A 20682-nucleotide genomic window follows, 5' to 3' on the forward strand; every position below is an offset into this window, starting at 1 on the left:
TGAGACACGCACAACACAAGCAATTCAGATACTGAGTCCAGTGATGATTTTGTAGCCAATCTGTGTTTAATGGCACATGATGATCTTGAGGTACAATCATCTTTCTCAACATCTTCTTATTATTCAAGTGATTCTGAAACTAAAAATTGTAACAACCCAAAGAATAATGATAATTAACTAATAAAGAGGGAGGTAAATGGAAACAGAAATAGAAGGAGGTAGTAGACTTCGTCGACTCATTCGAGATAGAATCAGTGCAGTACGGAGTCGGCAGAAGAACTATGCGGATACTCACCACTGGGAACTGGAATTTGATGTGGGTGATCATGTATTTCTAAAAATCGCACCTTTGAAGGGGATTATGAGGTTTGGGAAGAAAAGTAAGTTGAGCCTTAGGTTCATTGGCCCATTTGAGATACTCGAGAAGATTGGGTTAGCTGCATATCGGTTGGCTTTACTGCCATCTTTATTCAGAATTCATGATGTGTTTCATGTCTCTATGCTAAGAAAACACGTCCCAAATTCTTCCCATATTGTTAACTATGCAGAATTGGAACTCAATGGTGATTTAGCATATGAAGAAGCTCCAGTACGGATCCTAGATAAAAAAGAGCAAGTATTGCGTGGTAAAAGGATTCCGTTAGTAAAAATCTTGTGGATGAATCATGTAGTAGAAGAAATCTCGTGGGAACTTGAAGATGAAATCAGACAGAAATATCCCCACTTATTTAGTGCACACAGCGGTGATGTATAGATTAGAGTAGTAGTAATTTTATTTTGTTTTGTATAATGCAATTATAATGTAGTGTATACGATAGGTAGTGTTTTGGTTTTGGGGGAATTTTATTTCATAATTGTAATCTCCCAGGACTACCAATGTAACCACAGTATTCCTCCACCATAAGTGAGGGTAGGTAATAAAATAAGTAAACCGTTTTGCCTTTAAAGGATAATGAGATATATAAACAGAATATTTTGAGAACGAAATTTTATAAGGAGGGGAGAATGTAACGACCCAAAGAATAATGATAATTAAATAATAAAGAGGGAGGGAAATGGAACAGAAATAGAATGAGGCAGTAGACTTCGTCAATGAACACATGGGTTTCATTGATGAGGGTTCTTCAGGATCTCGTCGACTAGGTCCCGTCTCGTCGACGAGAAGATACCGAGAGAGAATTTTTGGAAAGTCTGAAATTCGTTGACGAGGGTGCAGATTCGTCGATGAACTTTCTACAGGTGTCGTCGAGGTGACGTGGCTGGTCGACGAATCCCGCAATATAAATAGCCATAAACATGGTTTAATCGCAGAAAAATCAACGCACATCTTCCCCTCTCTCTCTCTCTCTCCTACGACCTCTCCTCCATCTCCTTTCGATTTTTGTCCCGTCAATCACCGGATCGACGATCTGAGGCCACCATGACACTGCTAGCGAAGTTCTCTTCAACTCTGCTAGGGTGGATCATTGGTGGAATCAAGTTGAATTTCTCCCTAGAATCAGGGTAAGGCCTTTTATTCAGTTTTTGGCCTTCTAGAAATTGTAGGAAATGACGGAGACAGATAAATAATGATATTTCGTTATGGCGAATGTTGTTTTCAAGGTGTTGAGTAGGAAGCCCTGCGGGTGTTGGACCAGTATACCATAGAGGCTTTCCAATAGTTAAGTAAGGGAAACATGCTATTCTAGGAAACCCTTTAACAATTTTAGTACGAACTATATGTTATTACCAAGTTATTATTCAGATTATATATATTTCCAATTTCCAGAACCTGATAATATTAATATTTATTTGTGTGGCTTGAGTTGATAATAGAACAATACTATATTTCTAGAATTTGTGAATACCTTGTTTATAGTTATTAACAAAAATACCATGATATTTGCATGTTTATAGAATGACGAATTTTCCAGTATACAGTATACTCAGAAATACGCATTTTTAGTAATTTTAGAATAACACGTTTATCAGTACCATAACGCCCCAATATACAGATATTTAGACAGCAGTTCAGTTATACAGAAATTAGATTTTCAGTCAGTTTATTTAGAATTTTTAGATAAATTCTATGGGGTTATGGTTATTTTAGAAACCACAGTAAAAATAATATATTACAAATATCAATTACCTATGTAGTATCAGACCCTAATGGATCAGACAGCAGAGCACGATACTGTAGCTATAGATATTCAGTTCAGAGTGCAACCACTTTACTCAGATAGTAAGTGGTATGAGGTCAATCGTGCCCACGTCGAGATAGGCTCTCCATCATATATGGATTGGGGGAGCTGATCAGATTGTCGGAGTTTAGTTGACTTACCCTGGTCTGCCAGACAAGATAGGTCCTGCCTTCAGGGTGCACAACCCTGTCATGAGGGGTTAAATCATGACATACAACCATCTAGAGAAAGTTTCTCAAATATTATAAGTATAAGTAGATTTCTAGAAAGAGTAGTAGTATTATGAAAAGTAAATTTTTATAGTTTTAATATATGTTCCTTATACCAGCAATTGCAGTTCCAGTTGTTTATGATATTATTTTTAAAACAGATTATAAATACAGAAATATAACTTAGTAGCCACACACTAGTAATAACATGTTTCTTCTTACTGAGCATTGGCTCATCCCAATATTGAATTTTTTTTTTAGGTGAACCAACTAGGTGAGCAGAGCAGGCTCGCAGGTAGAGGGGCTTTTGTACTACCCTTTTTGAGAGTGAGTATTATTTTTAGGTGGCATGTTTTGTAAACCCTTGGTATTTGTAAGGGTGGTTTCGAGAGAACAACGATGTTTGTATATTGTGGGATGATTTGACACTCTGGTATTGTATTATGTGTGGTTTTATTCTATATGATTGACCTACCGCTATTTAGGTTAATGATTGAATTTAAAACTAGGGAAAAATATTTTATTTTATTAGCAGGTCGTTTCAAAAATAGTATGCTTTCTTATAATGAATTACAACAAGAATATTTGTACATTCTTAAAATGCTTGAGAAAAAGACTAAGAAAATTTTTGATTTGAAATGTAAAGTAAAAGAATTCTCAAAGCTTATTGAAAAATAGAATGAGTCATATGCATCTGTGATAAAAGAAAAGGATTTAGAAAGTAAGGAATGGGAAAAAAACTTGAAAGATAATTCTAAAATTATTCATAAATTCACAAAGGGGCAGAGTAACTTTGAAAGACTTCTTGGGGCACAAAGAAATTCCCTAGATAAAGAAGGACTTGGTTTTAATGGAATTGAAAATTTGAAACATAATTAATCTTTTAAGAACAAAGATGTAAAAATGAAAAGGGTATGGAGAGTTAAAGGAGATTCAAGCACTAACGTCCATGGACCCAAGAAAATATAGGTACCAAAAACAGTTACATAAATGTCTATTGCAAATATGCTTGAGATCATCCTCCTTGAAAGATAGATGGTATATGGACAACGGATGCTCACGTCATATGACTGGGGATAAAGCTAAATTCGCATCCATCACATCAAAGGATGGAGGATTTGTCACTTTTGTGGACAATACAAAAGGGAAGATCATTGGAGTAGGTAAAGTTGGTAACGATCTGTCACTTATTATAGAAGATGTTTTATTGGTTGAAGGTTTAAAACATAACTTATTAAGTATAAGCCAACTGGGTGATAAAGGTTATAATGTATCTTTTGAACATGACAAGTGCATTGTTGAATATAAATCTGATAACAAAATTCTATTTACTGTTGACCGTCATGAAAATGTATATACCACCAGCTTTGATAACTTAAGTTCTCAACATGTGACATGTTTCTCTGCTATGAATGAGATTAGTTGGATTTGGCATAGGAGACTAGGACACGCAAACATAGACTTAATATCAAAACTAGTTAAGTGAGACTTAGTTAAGGGATTGCCTAAGACAAAATTCATGAAAGATAAAATCTGTGATGCATGTCAATTAGGAAAACAAGTAAGATCTAGTTTTAAGAAGAAGAAAGTAATCTCTACTATTGGGCCACTTCAAATGCTACACTTAGATTTATTTGGTCCAAACCCAATTTAGAGTTTAGGAGGAAAATCATAAACATTTGTTATCATTGATGATTATTCTAGATTTACATGGGTACTATTTATAGGTCACAAAGTTGAAACGTGTAAACAATTTATTAAATTGTGCAAGAAAATTCAAAATGAAAAGAGATATACTATCACTAAAATCCGAAGTGATGGGGGTAGAGAATTTAAAAATCAAGGTAGGGAAGAATACTGTGATTCATTACGAATATCTCATAACTTTTCAGCTCCTAGAACACCACAATAAAATGATGTAGTTGAAAGAAAGAATAGGTCTATATAAGAAATGGCCAAAACTATTCTTAACAAGCATAAACTACCTAAGTACTTATGGGTTGAGGCAATGAACACCGCTTGTTGCATTCTAAATAGAGTCTTGATTAGACCATCTCTAAATAAGACTCTATATGAACTATGGAATGACCATAGACCAAACATCTCATATTTCCATGTTTTTGGCTACAAATGCTTTGTACTAAAGAGAAAATGAACACTGAGGAAATTTGGTGTGAAACATGATGAAGGTATTTTTCTAGGATATGTCTTAGATAGTAAAATTAATAGGGTATACAATTAACAAACATTAACCATGTAGAATCCATTCACATTGTATTTGATGAATCCAATCCATTTGCTCAAAAGACTGATGAAGATGAAATTGAGATAAATAAAGAATTTGAAAATTTGTTTATTTAAAATAATTTAAATAAGAACACTGAAGTTAAGGAAACATCTTCTGAAGGTAATCAAGTAGAAAAAAAAAATTAATAAACTACCTAGAGAATGGAAGTACATTAAGAATCATCCTATAGATCAAATTATAGGAGAACCATCTCGTGGAGTAACCACACGATCCTCACTTACAAATATGCTTAGTCATTTTGCTTTCTTATCACAAGAAGAACCAAAGAATGTGAGTAAAGAAATTGAGGATGAATCATGGGTAATATCTATGCAAGAAGAATTAAATCGGTTTGAGAGAAATAAAGTCTGGACATTAGTTCCTAGACCTGAGGATAAGACAATTATTGGAACAAAATGAATATATAAGAACAAGAAAGATGAACATGGAATAGAAATAAGGTAAAACTAGTAGTTCACGGATATAACCAAGAGGAAGGAATAGATTTTGAGGAAACCTTCGTACCTATACCTAGAATGGAAGAAATTCGAATGCTGTTAGCTTATGCTGCTTTTAAGGGTTTCAAGCTGTATCAAATGGATGTCAAAAGCGCATTTTCAAATGGCTACATACGTGAAGAAGTATAAGTAGAGCAACCCTCAGGTTTTGAAAATCATAAGCATCCAAATCATGTTTATTGATTAATTAAAGCCTTGTATGGTTTAAAACAAGCTCCTAGAGCTTGGTATGAAAGGCTAAGCAGTTTTCTGCTAGAAAAAGGATTTACTAGAGGAAAGTTTAACACGACACTCTTCATAAAAGCTAAAAATGAAAATTTGCTCCTAGTAAAAATATACGAAGATGATATCATATTTGGAGCAATAAATGAAGAGTTGTGCAATGCGTTTGCAAGGTGTATGCAAAACGAATTTGAGATGAGGATGATGGGAGAACTTAACTTCTTCCTAAGACTTCAAATCAAACAAGAAAAACATGGAATCTTTATAAATCAATCAAAGTATATTAGAGACTTGCTCAAAAGGTTTAATATGGAAAATGGTAAAATTCTAGTAACACCTATGAGCTCTTTTTTAAAATTAGAAAAAGATGAACAAGTTATATCAGTAGATGTTAAGCTCTACCGTGGGATGATTGGCAGCTTACTATATCTAACTATTAGGAGGCCTGACATAATGTTTAGTGTATGTTTATGCACAAGATTTCAGGCTGCACCTAAAGAGTCCCATTTGTTGGCCATCAAAAGAATATATAGATACCTGATTGGAACCATTGAACTTGGATTATGGTATCCTAAGTATACCTCCTTTGAGATTATTAGCTATTCGGATGCTAATTTTGCCAATAGTAAAGTGGATAGAAAAAGTACAAGCGGCACATGTCACTTCTTAGGACATTCTTTAGTATCTTGGTTTTCAAAGAAGCAAAATTTAGTTGCTTTTTCCATAGCTGAGGCAGAATATATAGCGACTAGAAGTTGTTGTGCTCAAACGCTTTACATGGAACAACAAGTTATGGATTTTGGATTACACTATGACACAGTTCCTATAAAATTCGACAATACAAGTGCAATAAACATCTCAAAGAATCCTATATCACATTCACAAACTAAACATATAGAAATTAGACATCATTTTCTTCGTGACCATGTGCAAAAAGGAGATGTGACACTTGAGTTTCTATGCACAGATGAACAATGGGTAGACATATTCATGAAACCACTTCTAGAGGATAGATTTATCCAAATTAGATGTGAATTAGGTCTGATGCAAAGTCGAGAAGTTTCCTAGAGTTACATTGGACTACATAGTTAAGGGGGAGCAACTTACATTAAAATTAACATTTGGTTAAAATTTTCACATTTGGCAAAAAAATTTTTTATCACTTTTTATAGATACATGGCACATGTTGATGCTCATATAAACTTTCAGAATTTAATGGACTGATTTGTTTATCCATGTCTATGTAAATTGAAATACTGTGTATGTTCACATTGAAATTTAATTCAACAACACAGATATACATTAGAAAGGGGGAGAAGTAAATTGAGTAACACAGGAATTCCACAGTACAATTTTGAAACGTAAATGTTGAAATGTATTTTGATTGCAAAGATGAGATATATTTATGTCAAAACAGTTTTTTTATATACCTTTTCGTTGATGTCAAAAAGGGGGAGAAGTTAGTAAGCTGAAATAGTTTTTCTTTTGAAATAAAGGGGGAGAAGTATATATAAGTATATACTAGCAAAAATATTGCATATTTTACAATGTGCATGAACTTCATTGTGTAAATTATATTGCTATATTACTGAACTCTAAATTTTGTATTATCTTAGGGGAAGCCGTGTTAGGCGTAACCCATTTTTGCTTGTGTATTTGTCATCATCAAAAAGAGGGAGATTGTTGACTCTAAGAATCCAATATTATTTTGATAATGATAAATCACTTTGTATTTGACCTATGCAATTGAGTTTGTGAATAGGATCATGATTTAGAATGCACGAACGGTAAGCTTGATATGGAAGCCATGAGGAATCTAAAGTACATATCACTTGGCTCAACCCATGGAACTAGAAGAATAAAAGGATGAAGAAGCAAGCTTTAAGTTCAATATCTTCAATGGGAATGGGTATTTAGAATTGAATGCATTTACATATGTCGTATGGTATACTTTGAAGCTCAAATATACCCTAGACATACCGTAGGACTCATGCATTTCATGAAAATACATTTACATTAGTTATAGATTAAATAAATTTTTAGAGGAAGAATTTTAGAGGCCTCGTTGATGAACTTCATGGCCTCGTCAACAAACGCGTGAAGGCTACTCAGCGATGAACAATTTTCTCTCATTGATGAAAAAATACTGAGAGCCCAAAAAGTTCAGACAATGTTCTCATCAATGAACTCATGGCCTCGTCGACGAATGAGTGTGTACACTCGTCGACGAACGTACCCAGTCATCGCAAAGGTCGCAATGCTAAATAATGTCTTAGTGAGTATACACACAAAAGTTAATTAATCTAATTGACCCAATGGCCAAAAGTTAATCTAGGGCCGAGAACACTTACAAAAATAATCTGAAAACCCTAGAAGAAAACTTTTTGCAAATTATTGAGAGCCTTGAACTTTTTGCCGACATTCTGAGAGCCTTGAATCCTACTGCTAAGAATCTTTGCTTGCATTCTAAAGAATACACATTTGTCTGGGCATACTCATCATCAAGATTCAAACAAATACACACACAACTTCTGCTAATCTAGGTTTGATCTTAAGGTTTGGAAAAGTTTTTTCATTAAGTATTCAATCTGTTATTAAACAGTATTTTTCTTCATTAGTTGTTTATATAAAAACATTCTTGGGAGCAAGACACCTATTTTCCCATAGTTATTTATTTGAAAAAAAATATTTTGGGAATAGCATTCTAAAGATTGAATCCTTGTGATATTCAAAGTTACATCTTTATATAAAGAGCATTTACATTATTGGTGCAAAAATTACTTGAAAAACTATTGTTTTTAAATCTTTGTAATATCCAAAAACATATCTTTATTCAAAGGTTTAATCTTATAAGTTATATGATAGCAAGAATTTAGATTTACATATTACTCAAGACTATTCTTTTAAAGATCTTATTTGTTATTCTTGCATAAAGTGATTTGAAATCAAACCTTAACATCTCCAATGCATTTATTTATAAAAATTATTATTTTTTTGAGATATTGATTAAAGGGTAGATTTGTGAAACATTTCATTCTTCATATAAAGATCATATCTTTGCATACATATTAAGCTTCATCTTTTATCATATGAGCATGTGCTAGAATTTCTATTGTACTCACTAGCTTGGTTAGAAGTATTTTGAGTTTTTACAGAAATTGTATTCTTTATATTGTATTCACGGTTCGGGCTGTGAATCGGGGTTGAGGAGGAAGCTACACCTCTTGTAAGCAGCTAGTTATAAGGGAAGCTCCGTCCCAATTATAGGAGCGGATTTTTAGTTGAAACCTCGAGTGGGTTGGTTAAGGCGAGGACGTAGGCTGTGATAGGCCGAACCTCGTAAAAATCGAGTTTGCATCTCTCTTACCCTTACTTCCATTTAATTTCCACATAATCTTATTTACGTGAATATTGTGAATATTTTAAATATATAGTAGGTCATCAAAGTAATTGGGTAGATTAAGTTGATTGATAAAATCACTCATTAGGTTGATTAATTAATAAACATTAAGGTAGTTGTAAGTAGCTTGCAAGTTTGTAATTGATAGTTTTAAAAATTAGAACTTAAAGGACTTAAATTTTTAAAATACCCATTTCACCCCCCTATTGGGATAACACCCAAATTCACATTTGGTATCAAAGAGAGGTTACATAGACTTGACCGTTATTTTTGTAAAAGATCACAATGGCACACATTGGTGTAACCCCATTCGTCAAGGGACACATGTCCACTAGACCACCAATTTTTTGCGGTGTAAATAACACCTACAGGAAACAAAAAGGAGTATATATTTTTAAAATATTGATTGGAAAGTGTGGAGAATAGTTTCTAAAGGAAACCATGTTCTTATGAAAGTAATTGATAAAGTAAATGTACCTAAGACTAAAGATGAGTATACTGATGATGATTGGAAATCTGTTCAAATAAATGCTACCATTATAAACCTTCTATACTGTGCACTAGAAGTTAATTAGTTTAATAGGGTAATGGCCTGTAAAACTGCTAAAGAGATATGGGAAAAATTAGAAGTAACATATGAAGGCACTAAGGAAGTAAAAGATAGTAGGATAAAGATGCTTACTAGTGAATATGAGGCATTTAAAAAGACTGTTGATGAGTCTATTCAATTCATGTACACTAGATTCACACACATCATGAATTCATTAAATTCTCTTGGTAAATCTTACCCTACTTATGAGTTGATCAAGAAAATCCTTAGGGGACTACCACTAGTTTGAGAAGCTAAAGCTACTACTATAGCCGAAGGAAGGAATCTAAAAGAGATGATGGTTAATGAACTGATCAGTTCACTCATCACGTATGAGCTAGCAACAAATGAGAGGAAAAATGAGTGAAATAAAGCAAAGAGAATTATAGCGCTTAAGGCATCGTCTAGCAGCTCTAGTGAAGGAAGTGACTCAGAATCAGAAGATGACTTGGCCTTGCTAACGAGGAAGTTCGAAAAGTTGCTGAAGAAGAATAAGAAGTTGAACAGAAAATTCCGGATCTCAAAATTAGAAAAAAGAGAATCAAGCAAGAGGAAACAGAAGAAAGATCTGCCAACTTGCTACAATTGTAGAGAGGTTGGACACATCAAGCCTGAATGTCCTAAACTAATGAAAGCCTTGTTGTTGGTGATAACAAACAAAGGACTATTTAACTTGGAAAGGTTGAGTTTTTGTGTTTTAGGAAAATAAATTAAGTATGGATCAAGTGAAGATCGAGCATGGATCAAGTGTGGGTCATCAAGGAAGAAAAACTAATAAATGATCCAAAGAGAAACTAAGGCATTTGCAGATAAAGCTAGCTCAAGCACATATCCAAAAGAACTTCAAGAGCAAAGAATGAGAATGATCTCAAGCATGGCTTATAAAGTCTTAGGAAATATATTGTAAGTATTTCAAAGCTAAATATCGTTTGAAATATGTTTTGAAGCTTTTCTAAGAGTTTATGAGGACCTAAAGACCTATTTAGGATTATTGAAACAAGTCTTGTAAAATTCAGAAAAATAGAGCAAATCATTTTTTAATGAAAAATATTTTCTAAAACAGCTTCTTGGCTGTTCAGATGACTGAAGTGGTAACTTCAGATGTCTGAACTTCATGTTCAGATGTCTGAAGAATTACTTCAGACGTCTGAAGATTTTCTGGGACAAAGCACAAACAAGTAGTAGCTGTTCAGATGTTTGAACTCTACACTTAAGACATCTGAACCTGACACTTCAGACGTCTGAACCCTCACTTCAGACATCTGACCCTGTGTCCAATTCATTTTTTAAAGAGTTTCAAGAACTTCAGACGTCTGACCACTATTCGACGGGAAAATTTTTTAAAATCTAATATTTTAAATTATAGCCATTTGAGCTCCAAATTTTCTAACAACTTGGGAAACTCTCTAAGGAAACTCTTGCAACAAGGAAACTTGTTTGGAAGCCTATAAATACATGTTTTTTGTAAATCAAAAATATACCAAGCATTGAAAATCTATCAAGCTCTCCTGCTTTCAAAGTTTCACCTTAATCAATCTCTTGCAATATGAAAGTGTTGTGATTCTGATATTCTTATTCATCAATTCCTGAAGATAGATTACTGATTTCTCATCTGGAGAAAAGGAATTTGGTGAAATCCTTGTTAAGCTTCAAAAGTGTATTTCTTTCTTTATATTTATCTTTTGAAGTACATAGTTTCAATTTGTACTAACCCGCTCTTTGTGTGAGCATCTCTTGTACACCATCTTCTTATTATCTCTCTTGTAGATTTTGGACAACTCCAGGCTGTTGGATCCTTGACCAAACAAGGATATATTGTTTGGAGAAGGCGGGCTATAGCCTTGGTCAAGGAGTGATTGTAAACAAGCGTTGTTCCACCCGGTAACGGAACTGCTATAGTGGAACCCTTTGGTATTTTGCCAAGGGCGAGGACGTAAGCTGTGTTGAAGCTGAATCTCGTAAACACCTTCTGTCTTTCTCTCTTCTTTACTTCCTATTTTCTGTACAAGTTGTTGTTGTGTGATTTAAAGTGCAGGTTGTAGGTTATAAAGTTAGAAATAAACAAAGACTCTTGATATTTAGAAAGTACGTTTTTATTAACCGTTTGCAGAAACCCAAAAGGGAGTACATTGGTTAATCTGCTGAAATATTGATTAAGAGAAGCACATACGAAGAGGTTATCAAAAGAAGGTTGTGAACATCTATAGGGAAATTGATAAACATACTAATATTCGTGCTTGACTGGTTGAATTATTTTAGTTTAATTGATTGACTTGTGAATTTAAATTTCAGTCGTTTTAAGTGTGATTATCAGTTATGAATTGTGTTCTTCTTGGTATCATAAGCAAAGCTAAAAAATTATTAAAATTGAAAAGAATCCAATTCATCCCCCCTCTTGGGAAGTTATTCCTAATTTCAAGCCTCCATGAGAAAGAAGAAGGCTCTAAAAGTCAGTTCGGACATGCACAAAACAAGCAGTTCAGACACTGAATTCAATGATGACCTGGTAGACAATCTGTTTCTAGTGGCACATGATGATCTTGAGGTACAATCATCTCTCTCAGCATCTTCTTATTATTCGAGTGATTCTAAAACTAAAAATAGTATGCTTTCTTATAATGAATTGCAACAAGAATATTTTGTACATTCTTAAAATGCTTGAGAAGAAGACTAAGAAAATTTTTGATTTGAAATGTAAAGTAAAAGAACTCTCAAAGCTTATTGAAAAACAGAATGAGTCATATGCATCCGTGATAAATGAAAAGGATTTAGAAATTGAGGAATTAGAAAGAAACTTAAAAGATAATTCTAAAATTATTCATAAATTCACAAAGGGGCAGAGTAACTTTGAAAGACTTCTTGGGCAACAAAGAAATTCCCTAGATAAAGAAGGACTTAGTTTTAATGGAAAGGAAAATTTGAAACATAAATGTCTTGACATGGGTTATTATGTAAGAGAATCAAAAGCTTATGCTCCAAGAAAAGACTCTTATAAATATACTACATGCTTTAAATGTAAAAGGATGGGTTATATAAAATTTGATTATCCTTTTAAGAACAAAGATGTCAAAATGAAAAAGGTATGGAGAGTTAGAAGTGATTCAAGCACTAACCCCCACGGACCCAAGGAAAAATGGGTACCAAAAAGAGTTATTTAAATGTCTATTGCAGGTATGCTTGAGATCATCCTCCTTAAAAAGATAAATAGTATATGGACAACAGATGCTCACGTCATTTGATGGGGTATAAAGCTCAATTCACATCCATCACACCAAAGGATGGAGGATTTGTCACTTTTGGGGACAATGCAAATGGGAAGATCATTGGAGTAGGTAAAGTTGGTAACGATCCGTCACTTATTATAGATGATGTTTTATTGGTTGAGGGTTTAAAACATAATTTATTAAGTATAAGCCAACTGTGTGATAGAGGTTATAAAGTATCTTTTGAACATGACAAGTGCATTGTTGAATATAAAACTGATAACAAAATTCTATTTCTTGCTGACCATCATGAAAATGTATATACCACCAGCTTTGATAACTTAACTTCTCAACGTGTGACATGTTTCTCTGCTATGAATCAGATTAGTTGGATTTGGCATAGGAGACTAGGACACGCAAACATGGAGTTAATATTTAAACTAGTTAAGGGAGACTTAGTTAAGGGATTTCCTAAGACAAAATTCATGAAAGATAAAAACGGTGATGCATATCAATTAGGAAAACAAGCAAGATCTAGTTTTAAGAAGAAGTAATCTCTACTACTAGGCCACTTCAAATGCTACACTTAGATTTATTTGATCCAAACCCAATTTAGAGTTTAGGAGGAAAATCATACGCATTTGTTATCGTTGATGATTATTCTAGATTTACAAGGGTACTATTTTTGGGTCACAAAGATGAAGCGTGTGAACAATTTATTGAACTGTGCAAGAAAATTCAAAATATAAAGGGATATACGATCACTAAAATCCGAAGTGATAGGGGTAGAGAATTCAAAAATCATGGTATGGAAGAATACTGTGATTCATTAGGAATATCTCTTAACTTTTCAGCTCCTAGAACACCACAATAGAACGATGTAGTTGAAATAAAGAATAGGTTTATACAAGGAACGGCCAGAACTATGCTTAATGAAAATAAACTACCTAAGTACTTCTAGGCTGAGGCAGTGTGTAACGACTTGCCTAATTTACCATAAATTTTTGTTCCACATAATAGCATACATAATATCCAAATAAACTGTCATAGTCATAATCAACCTGGACCCATGGGTACCAGGGATATACTTGTTATACAACTCTGATACCTAAGTAGTAGGAAACATAAAATTATATACATGCCATAAATACCAGAAACCATACTAGAGTTCTATTAAATCCGTCATATATATATACATACAGTTATCCAAAAAAGACCAAAAAGTGCTCCTAGGGTTTCATCCCCAAAGTCCATCAAACCCTAGCTTAATCCACTTACCCGATAGATAGGGTAGTCTAATCCTCTTCTACTATTGCGAAACTCTATCCGCCCTCCTACCTGGATTTTCTGAAATGTTTGTAATGTTGGGGTGAGACACTTGTCAGTAAAGGAGACAAATTAATATCAATACGTGGTAACATGAGTATTTTTTGTGGTATACATATAAATAATACATAATTTCTAATTGGTATAACAGTTGTATCATATTACATAAAAGCATGGTTTATCATAGCATAGCATATCATACAAAATTTATGTACAGAGAAATCATCTTACATAACTATATCAGACATAACTTATTACCTAGATTAGATAGTTAGTTAGCTATCGTCATGTCTTACCCCCCACATAAGAGGGTTGTACTGCCCGAAGGGGGGACCTAGCAATGGCTGGCCGACCATGCTAAGTCAAACATAAGTCTGTAAGTACGATGGGCCTGTTCCACCTATACCGGTCTACTAAGGGAACTACGACACTCCCATAAAGCCACATTGACTGCCATCTTCTACACTTTACATAAGATGTGTGGTAGAACTAATATATTCATAATCATAAACATATAGCTACAGTCATGCTTCATAAAACTAAACTAAACTATCTCAGTTCTGATCACATATAATACAATTCATATTTAAACACAAATGTTCTGATCACAACATTAACGTCGACATAATTCATAACATAAAATCACGACATTAACGCCGACATATTTCATATCATAATAGACATACATTCTTGCATTATTTAACATAATCTTTAAAACATATTTCTTGTACTGGTTTTAGGGTTTTCCTGAAAATCGCTATAACATACTTATCTGGAAAACTCATAATATTTCAACATAGCATAATTTCAGGAAAATGTTGTACTCATGCCACACAAGTATACATAACCTTATAAACCCATAATTATTTCTGAAATTATATTTTTATAATAAACGTATAAAAATAATTTCCCTATTCAACAGCAGTATTCTCAAACATAATTCTATATCATACATATTTTCTTGAAAATAAATGTTGTTTAATTCATAATAATAATTGAAAATACTTACTTAATTTATCCCCTTACTAGACTTAACACCCTAAACTTGCATTTTCCCAAATACAACTTCAGCATATTCTATCTGCTACCTTTCCTTAGTCTAGAAATACCAAATACCTTATAAAATATTAAAATAACCAACTTAGCCAGATTTTGGGATGGTGCCCAAGTTGGCCTAATCAACGATTTACTCTAGCAAATTTGTAGAAAATCTTCTCAAGAGTAACATGGCAGCTTTAGATCGTCGATCCAACAAATAACAAAGCCATAATTCTAAAGAGAAGGAGAGGGAGACGAAGTTAGAGAGAGAAAAGGGTTCTGGATGAAATTCTTTCACAGAAAAGTGATTTTTGGCCTTATATAGAGTGTTTGTCCATGTGGCCTTATCGACGAACCACGACACCTCGTCGACGAGTTCATGAAAGAGGTTCATCGACAAGCACTTGACCCTCATCGATGAATTTTAGATCCAGGAAACAACCCTCTCGGTAAGTTCTCGTTGACGAGACACGCATCCAGGTCGACGAGCCCAAGAAGCTTGTTTGTCAACGAGCACTCTATACTCGTCGACGAAACCGTGTTGAATCCCTTTAAAAATTTCTTTTTCTCTCCTTTCTCCTATTATTTAATTACCATAATCCCTTGGGTCTCTACATTCTCCCCGCCTTATAAAATTTCGTCCTCGAAATTTAACATTTGTATTGAACACCTTCCTTTGAGGAAAATGGGCTACTTATTATATTACTTACCCTCACTTATGGCGGAGGAATACCGTGGTTACATCAGAGTTCTGGGAGATTACATACACATAAAAGAAAAATTCTCTCAAAACCAAAAGACTACCTACTAACAAAAAATTATTACATGTACTTAACTAACCTGCACAAAATAACTTAGCATACTTACCAGCATTTTCCCTAATTACTACTGGTCCTTATTAAATAAATGCGGGTATTCCTATCGTATTTCCTCCTCAAGCACCCATGAAGCTTCTTCCATTGCATAATTCCTCCACAGGACTTTCACTAATGGAATCCTCTTATTACGCAATTCCTATTCTTTCCTGTCTAAAAGCTGCACTGGTATCTCTTCATAGACTAGTGATTCTTTGAGTTATATCCCTGCATAACTGACCACTTGGGAAGGATCTGGGACATATTTCTTCAGCATAGAAACATGAAACACCTCATGTATTCTGGATAAAACTGGTGGTAAAGCTAGCCGATAGGCAACTGACCTCACTCTCTCCAGTATCTCAAAAAGGCCAATAAATCTAGGGCTTAGCTTACCTTTCCTCTCAAACCTCATAATACCTTTCAATGGCGCTATTTTTAGAAATACATGGTCTCCTACCTCAAATTCCAATTTTCGGTGGCGATTATCTGCATAACTTTTCTACCGACTATGAGCTACATCAATTCTTTCTCTAATAAGCCAAACTTTGTCATATGCCTGCTGCACTATTTCTGGTCCCAAAACTCGCCTCTCACCAATCTCATCCCAGTATAGAGGAGAACGACATCTCCTACCATATAGCACCTCGTAAGGTGCCATGCCAATGCTGGTTTGATAGTTGTTACTATATGCAAGCTCTACCAATGGCAAATACTAGGTTCAACTACCCGTAAAATCCAGCATACATGCCCGTAGCATATCCTCTGATATCTAAATCGTTCTCTCTGATTGCCCATCCATCTAAGGATGAAATGTCGTACTGAATGACATGTGAGACCCCAGAGCCTCCTACAAGTTCCTCCAAAACCATGATGTGAAACATGGGTCTTGGTCTGATACTATAGACACTAGCACACCATGTGATCATACTATTTCTTGAATATATATTTATGCCAGTATGTCCAAGGAGTAGTTGATTTTACTTGGAATAAAGTGACCAGTCTTCGTCAATCGATCTACGATCACCCAAATAGCATTCTGCCTCTTTCGTACTGGTGGAAAACCCATCACAAAGTCCATAGAAATGTGATCTCATTTCCACTCCGGGATGTAAAGTGGCTGTAACTGGCCCGCTGGCCTCTGGCGCTCAGCCTCAACCTACAAGCACGTAAAGCACTGCTGCAAAAATTCAACAATCTCTCTCTTCATACCGCTCCACCATAAATACTCTCGCTGATCCCTATACACTTTAGTGCTGCCCAGAAGAACAGTATATAACGATTTGTGAGCCTCCTCAAGGATCTTCCTTCTAATATCCACATCTGCAAGCACACACAGCTTGGTACAGAACCTCAAAGTTCCGTCATCAGAAATACTGAACTCCTCTCCCTGTCCGTCCTGCACCTTCTCTATAAACTCCATCAACACAACATCATTTTCCTAGGCTGCTTTAATCTTTTCATATAGAGTAGGCTGCACCACCAGGTTGGCAATAAATGTCTGGTGATCATTCTCTACTAATTCCATGCCAAGCCTCTCCAATTCAATCTAGATCGGGTGTTGACTTACTACTACTAACTGTGCTGTTTCTCCTAATTTTTTACTCAAAGCATCAGCCACCACATTAGCTTTACCTGAATGGTAGCTAATAGTACAATCATAATCCTTGATGAGCTCTAGCCATCTTCTTTGTTGCGTGCTCAACTCCTTCTGTGTGAAGAAGTACTTTAAACTCTTTTGATCTAAAAATATTTCACATATTATGCCGTACAGATAATGCCTCCAAATCTTCAGTGTACCACTGCAACCAATTCTAGATCATGAGTAGGATAATTCTTTTCATATTCTTTCAATTTTGGATGCATATGCTACTACTCTGCCTTTCTGCATCAATACACTCCTGATCCCCCTTAAAGACGTGTCACAGTAGATCACATAACCATCACCTCCCGATGGAATAGTCAATACTGGTGCTATGACGAGCCTCTGCTTCAATTCCTGGAAGCTCTGCTCACAACTGTCATCTCATTCAAATCTTGCATTCTTTCTGGTTAGTCGCATCAAAGGTTCTGATAATGCTGAGAATCCCTCTGCAAACCGAAGGTAATAACTTGCCAGTCGTAAGAAACTCCCGACTTCCTATATGTTCCTCGACTGGACCTAATTTACCACTGCCTCTATCTTACTGGGATCTACAGAAATTCCATCCCCTGATATAACATGCCCCAGAAACACAACTTCCTCCAACAAAAATTCACATTTTCTAAACTTGGCATATAATTTCTTTTCCCTAAGCATCTGAAGTACTAGCCTTAGGTGCATCTCATGCTCCTCAAAACTCCTCGAATAAACCAGTATGTCATCAATGAAAACCACAATGAACTGGTCTAAATACTGATGAAAGATTCTATTCATCAAATCCATGAATACAGTAAGAGCATTCGTTGGACCAAAAGACATAACTAGGAATTCATAATGCCCATACCTGGTCCTGAAAGCTGTATTCAAATTATCTTCAGTTTTAACTTTCACCTAGTGATAACCTGGCGTGAGGTCGATCTTGGAATAGACCCGTGTACCCTGAAGTTGATCAAATAAGTCATATGTATGGGGTAGAGGATACTTGTTCTTAATTGTTATTTTGTTTATTTCTCTATAATCTATGCACATCCTCAAAGACCCGTCCTTCTTTTTTATAAATAAAACTGGAGCGGCCTAGGGTGATACACTAGGTTTGACAAATCCTTTATTCAATAAATCATGCAACTGATCCTTTAATTCTCCCAATTCTGTTGGACCATTCGGTAAGGATTTTTAGAGATCGAAGCCATCCCTGGAAGTAAGTCAATAGTAAAATCTATCTCACGGTTAGGAGCCAACCCAGGTAATTCTTCTCGAAATACGTCTAAAAACTCCTTAACCACTGGTGTACTGGCAAGCTTTAATTCACTTTCCGTCACCTCCTTTACATAAGCTATAAACCCATGACATCTTTCCAGAACTAGTCTTCTCGCTTGCATGGCTGACACTAACTGAGGTGGAGATTGCACCTGCGATCCCACAAATCTGAATTCTGGCTTCCTTGGTGGTTTGAAAATCACCTCTTTCAGATGAAGCCAATCCATACCCAGAATTACATCAAATCCTTGTAAATCTAGCACAATTAGGTCAACTGGAAATACTCTCCCTTGAATTTCTACGGGGTAACCCCTGAGTACCCTACGGCATCTGACCACTAACCCTATCAGTATTGCTACTGGTAGTTCAACATCTAATAATTATGTCTCCATACTAGCCAATTTAACATACCCCACAGACATAAAAGAGTGGGTGGCACATGTATTAAATAAAACAATAGCTTGATATGATAAAATAGTAAAGGTACCTATCACAACATCGTCTGTGGCCTCCGCGTCTCTCTGCATCAAAGCATAAACCCTCGTCGGGGCTACATTCCGCTGCTGGCCCCCATGAGGCACCTAATAACCTCCTCGGTGCGGTATGGGAGTAGGTGCGGTACCCGATAATGCAGGACAATCTTGTACCATATGTCCCGGTACACCGTAGCGATAGCAGACTGCTCTCCCTACTCGACACTTTCCCACGTGTCTCTTTCCATATGTCTAACAAGCTAGGTAGACCTACATACCCTGAGTCTCACGACCTCTTGTCTTCTGCCTCTGTTCCTTGCCATAGTTACCTCTCCTCCACTAGCTCCGAATAGACCCCTGCTGATAGCCTAAAAACGTGGACCTCTTCTTTTGTCCCTGCTTCTTTACACCCATCCGCTCACTAGCCTTAGCCATAGCTGCCCTGTCTACCAACTCAGCAAAGTCCTGCACTTTCAAGACTTCCACCTGCTTATAAATTTCTCGCCTCAGGCCTCTTTCAAACTGCCTCGCCTTCTTTTCTTCATCAAGTATGATATGCCGGGTGAAGCAAGATAACTCTATAAACCTCATCGCATACTGCTGAACTGACTGTTGTCCCTACTTTAGATTTAGGAACTCCTCCATTTTGGCCTCCTTGGCAGTGGTCGAAAAGTATCTATCGAAGAACAAATCTTTAAACCTGTATCAAGTCATAGCTACAGGAACCGCCCTCTGTTCCTCCAATAATTTTACCGCAGTCCACCATATTTCAACCTTCCCTGTCAATTTATAGGTGGCAAACAAAACCCTCCGCTCCTCCGTACACCGCAGTACTGCAAAAACTTTCTTTATCTCCTGCATCCAGTTTTCAGCAACTGCAGGATCTGCTCCTCCTAAAAATACCGAAGTATTCATCTTGATAAATTTCTCTATCGTGCACCTATGGCCTGTAGACGAGCCTCCCTGATCTCTAAAACTTCGTGCGATCTCAGCCATGACCTGTTGAGCCACACTGCATAATACTACATCTAAATCAGCTTCTCCTGCACTTGAGGGCCCTACAACCTCACTACCACTGGCATGAGCACTGCCAGTACCTGGGTCCATCTAGAAAAGATAATAAACATAGCTTAGGGACCCCATCCTTATAACTTACATATCTAACCAAAACTCATATTATCCCTCTATCTTGACATCCTTGTCTTAATTTAAAATCTAGTCCTACACTTCAGAAATATAATAGGGCAATAGTTTATTATGGCTTTCCTAAAATCATCACCCTAGGAAAAAAACAGAAACCACCATGGTAATCCTGCCTCTATATTGCTGAACAAAACCTCAAATCCTTTTTCTTATACTCTGGTATTGTTTCCACTGCTCTCCAGGGTCTACAGAACCTACCAACCTAGGCTCTGATACCAAACTGTAACGACCTGCCTAATTTACCATATTTTTTTTTCCATATAGTAACATATACAATATCC

The sequence above is a fragment of the Malania oleifera genome, chromosome 11 (genome assembly GCF_029873635.1).
Source record: "Malania oleifera isolate guangnan ecotype guangnan chromosome 11, ASM2987363v1, whole genome shotgun sequence".
Taxonomy (NCBI): domain Eukaryota; kingdom Viridiplantae; phylum Streptophyta; class Magnoliopsida; order Santalales; family Ximeniaceae; genus Malania; species Malania oleifera.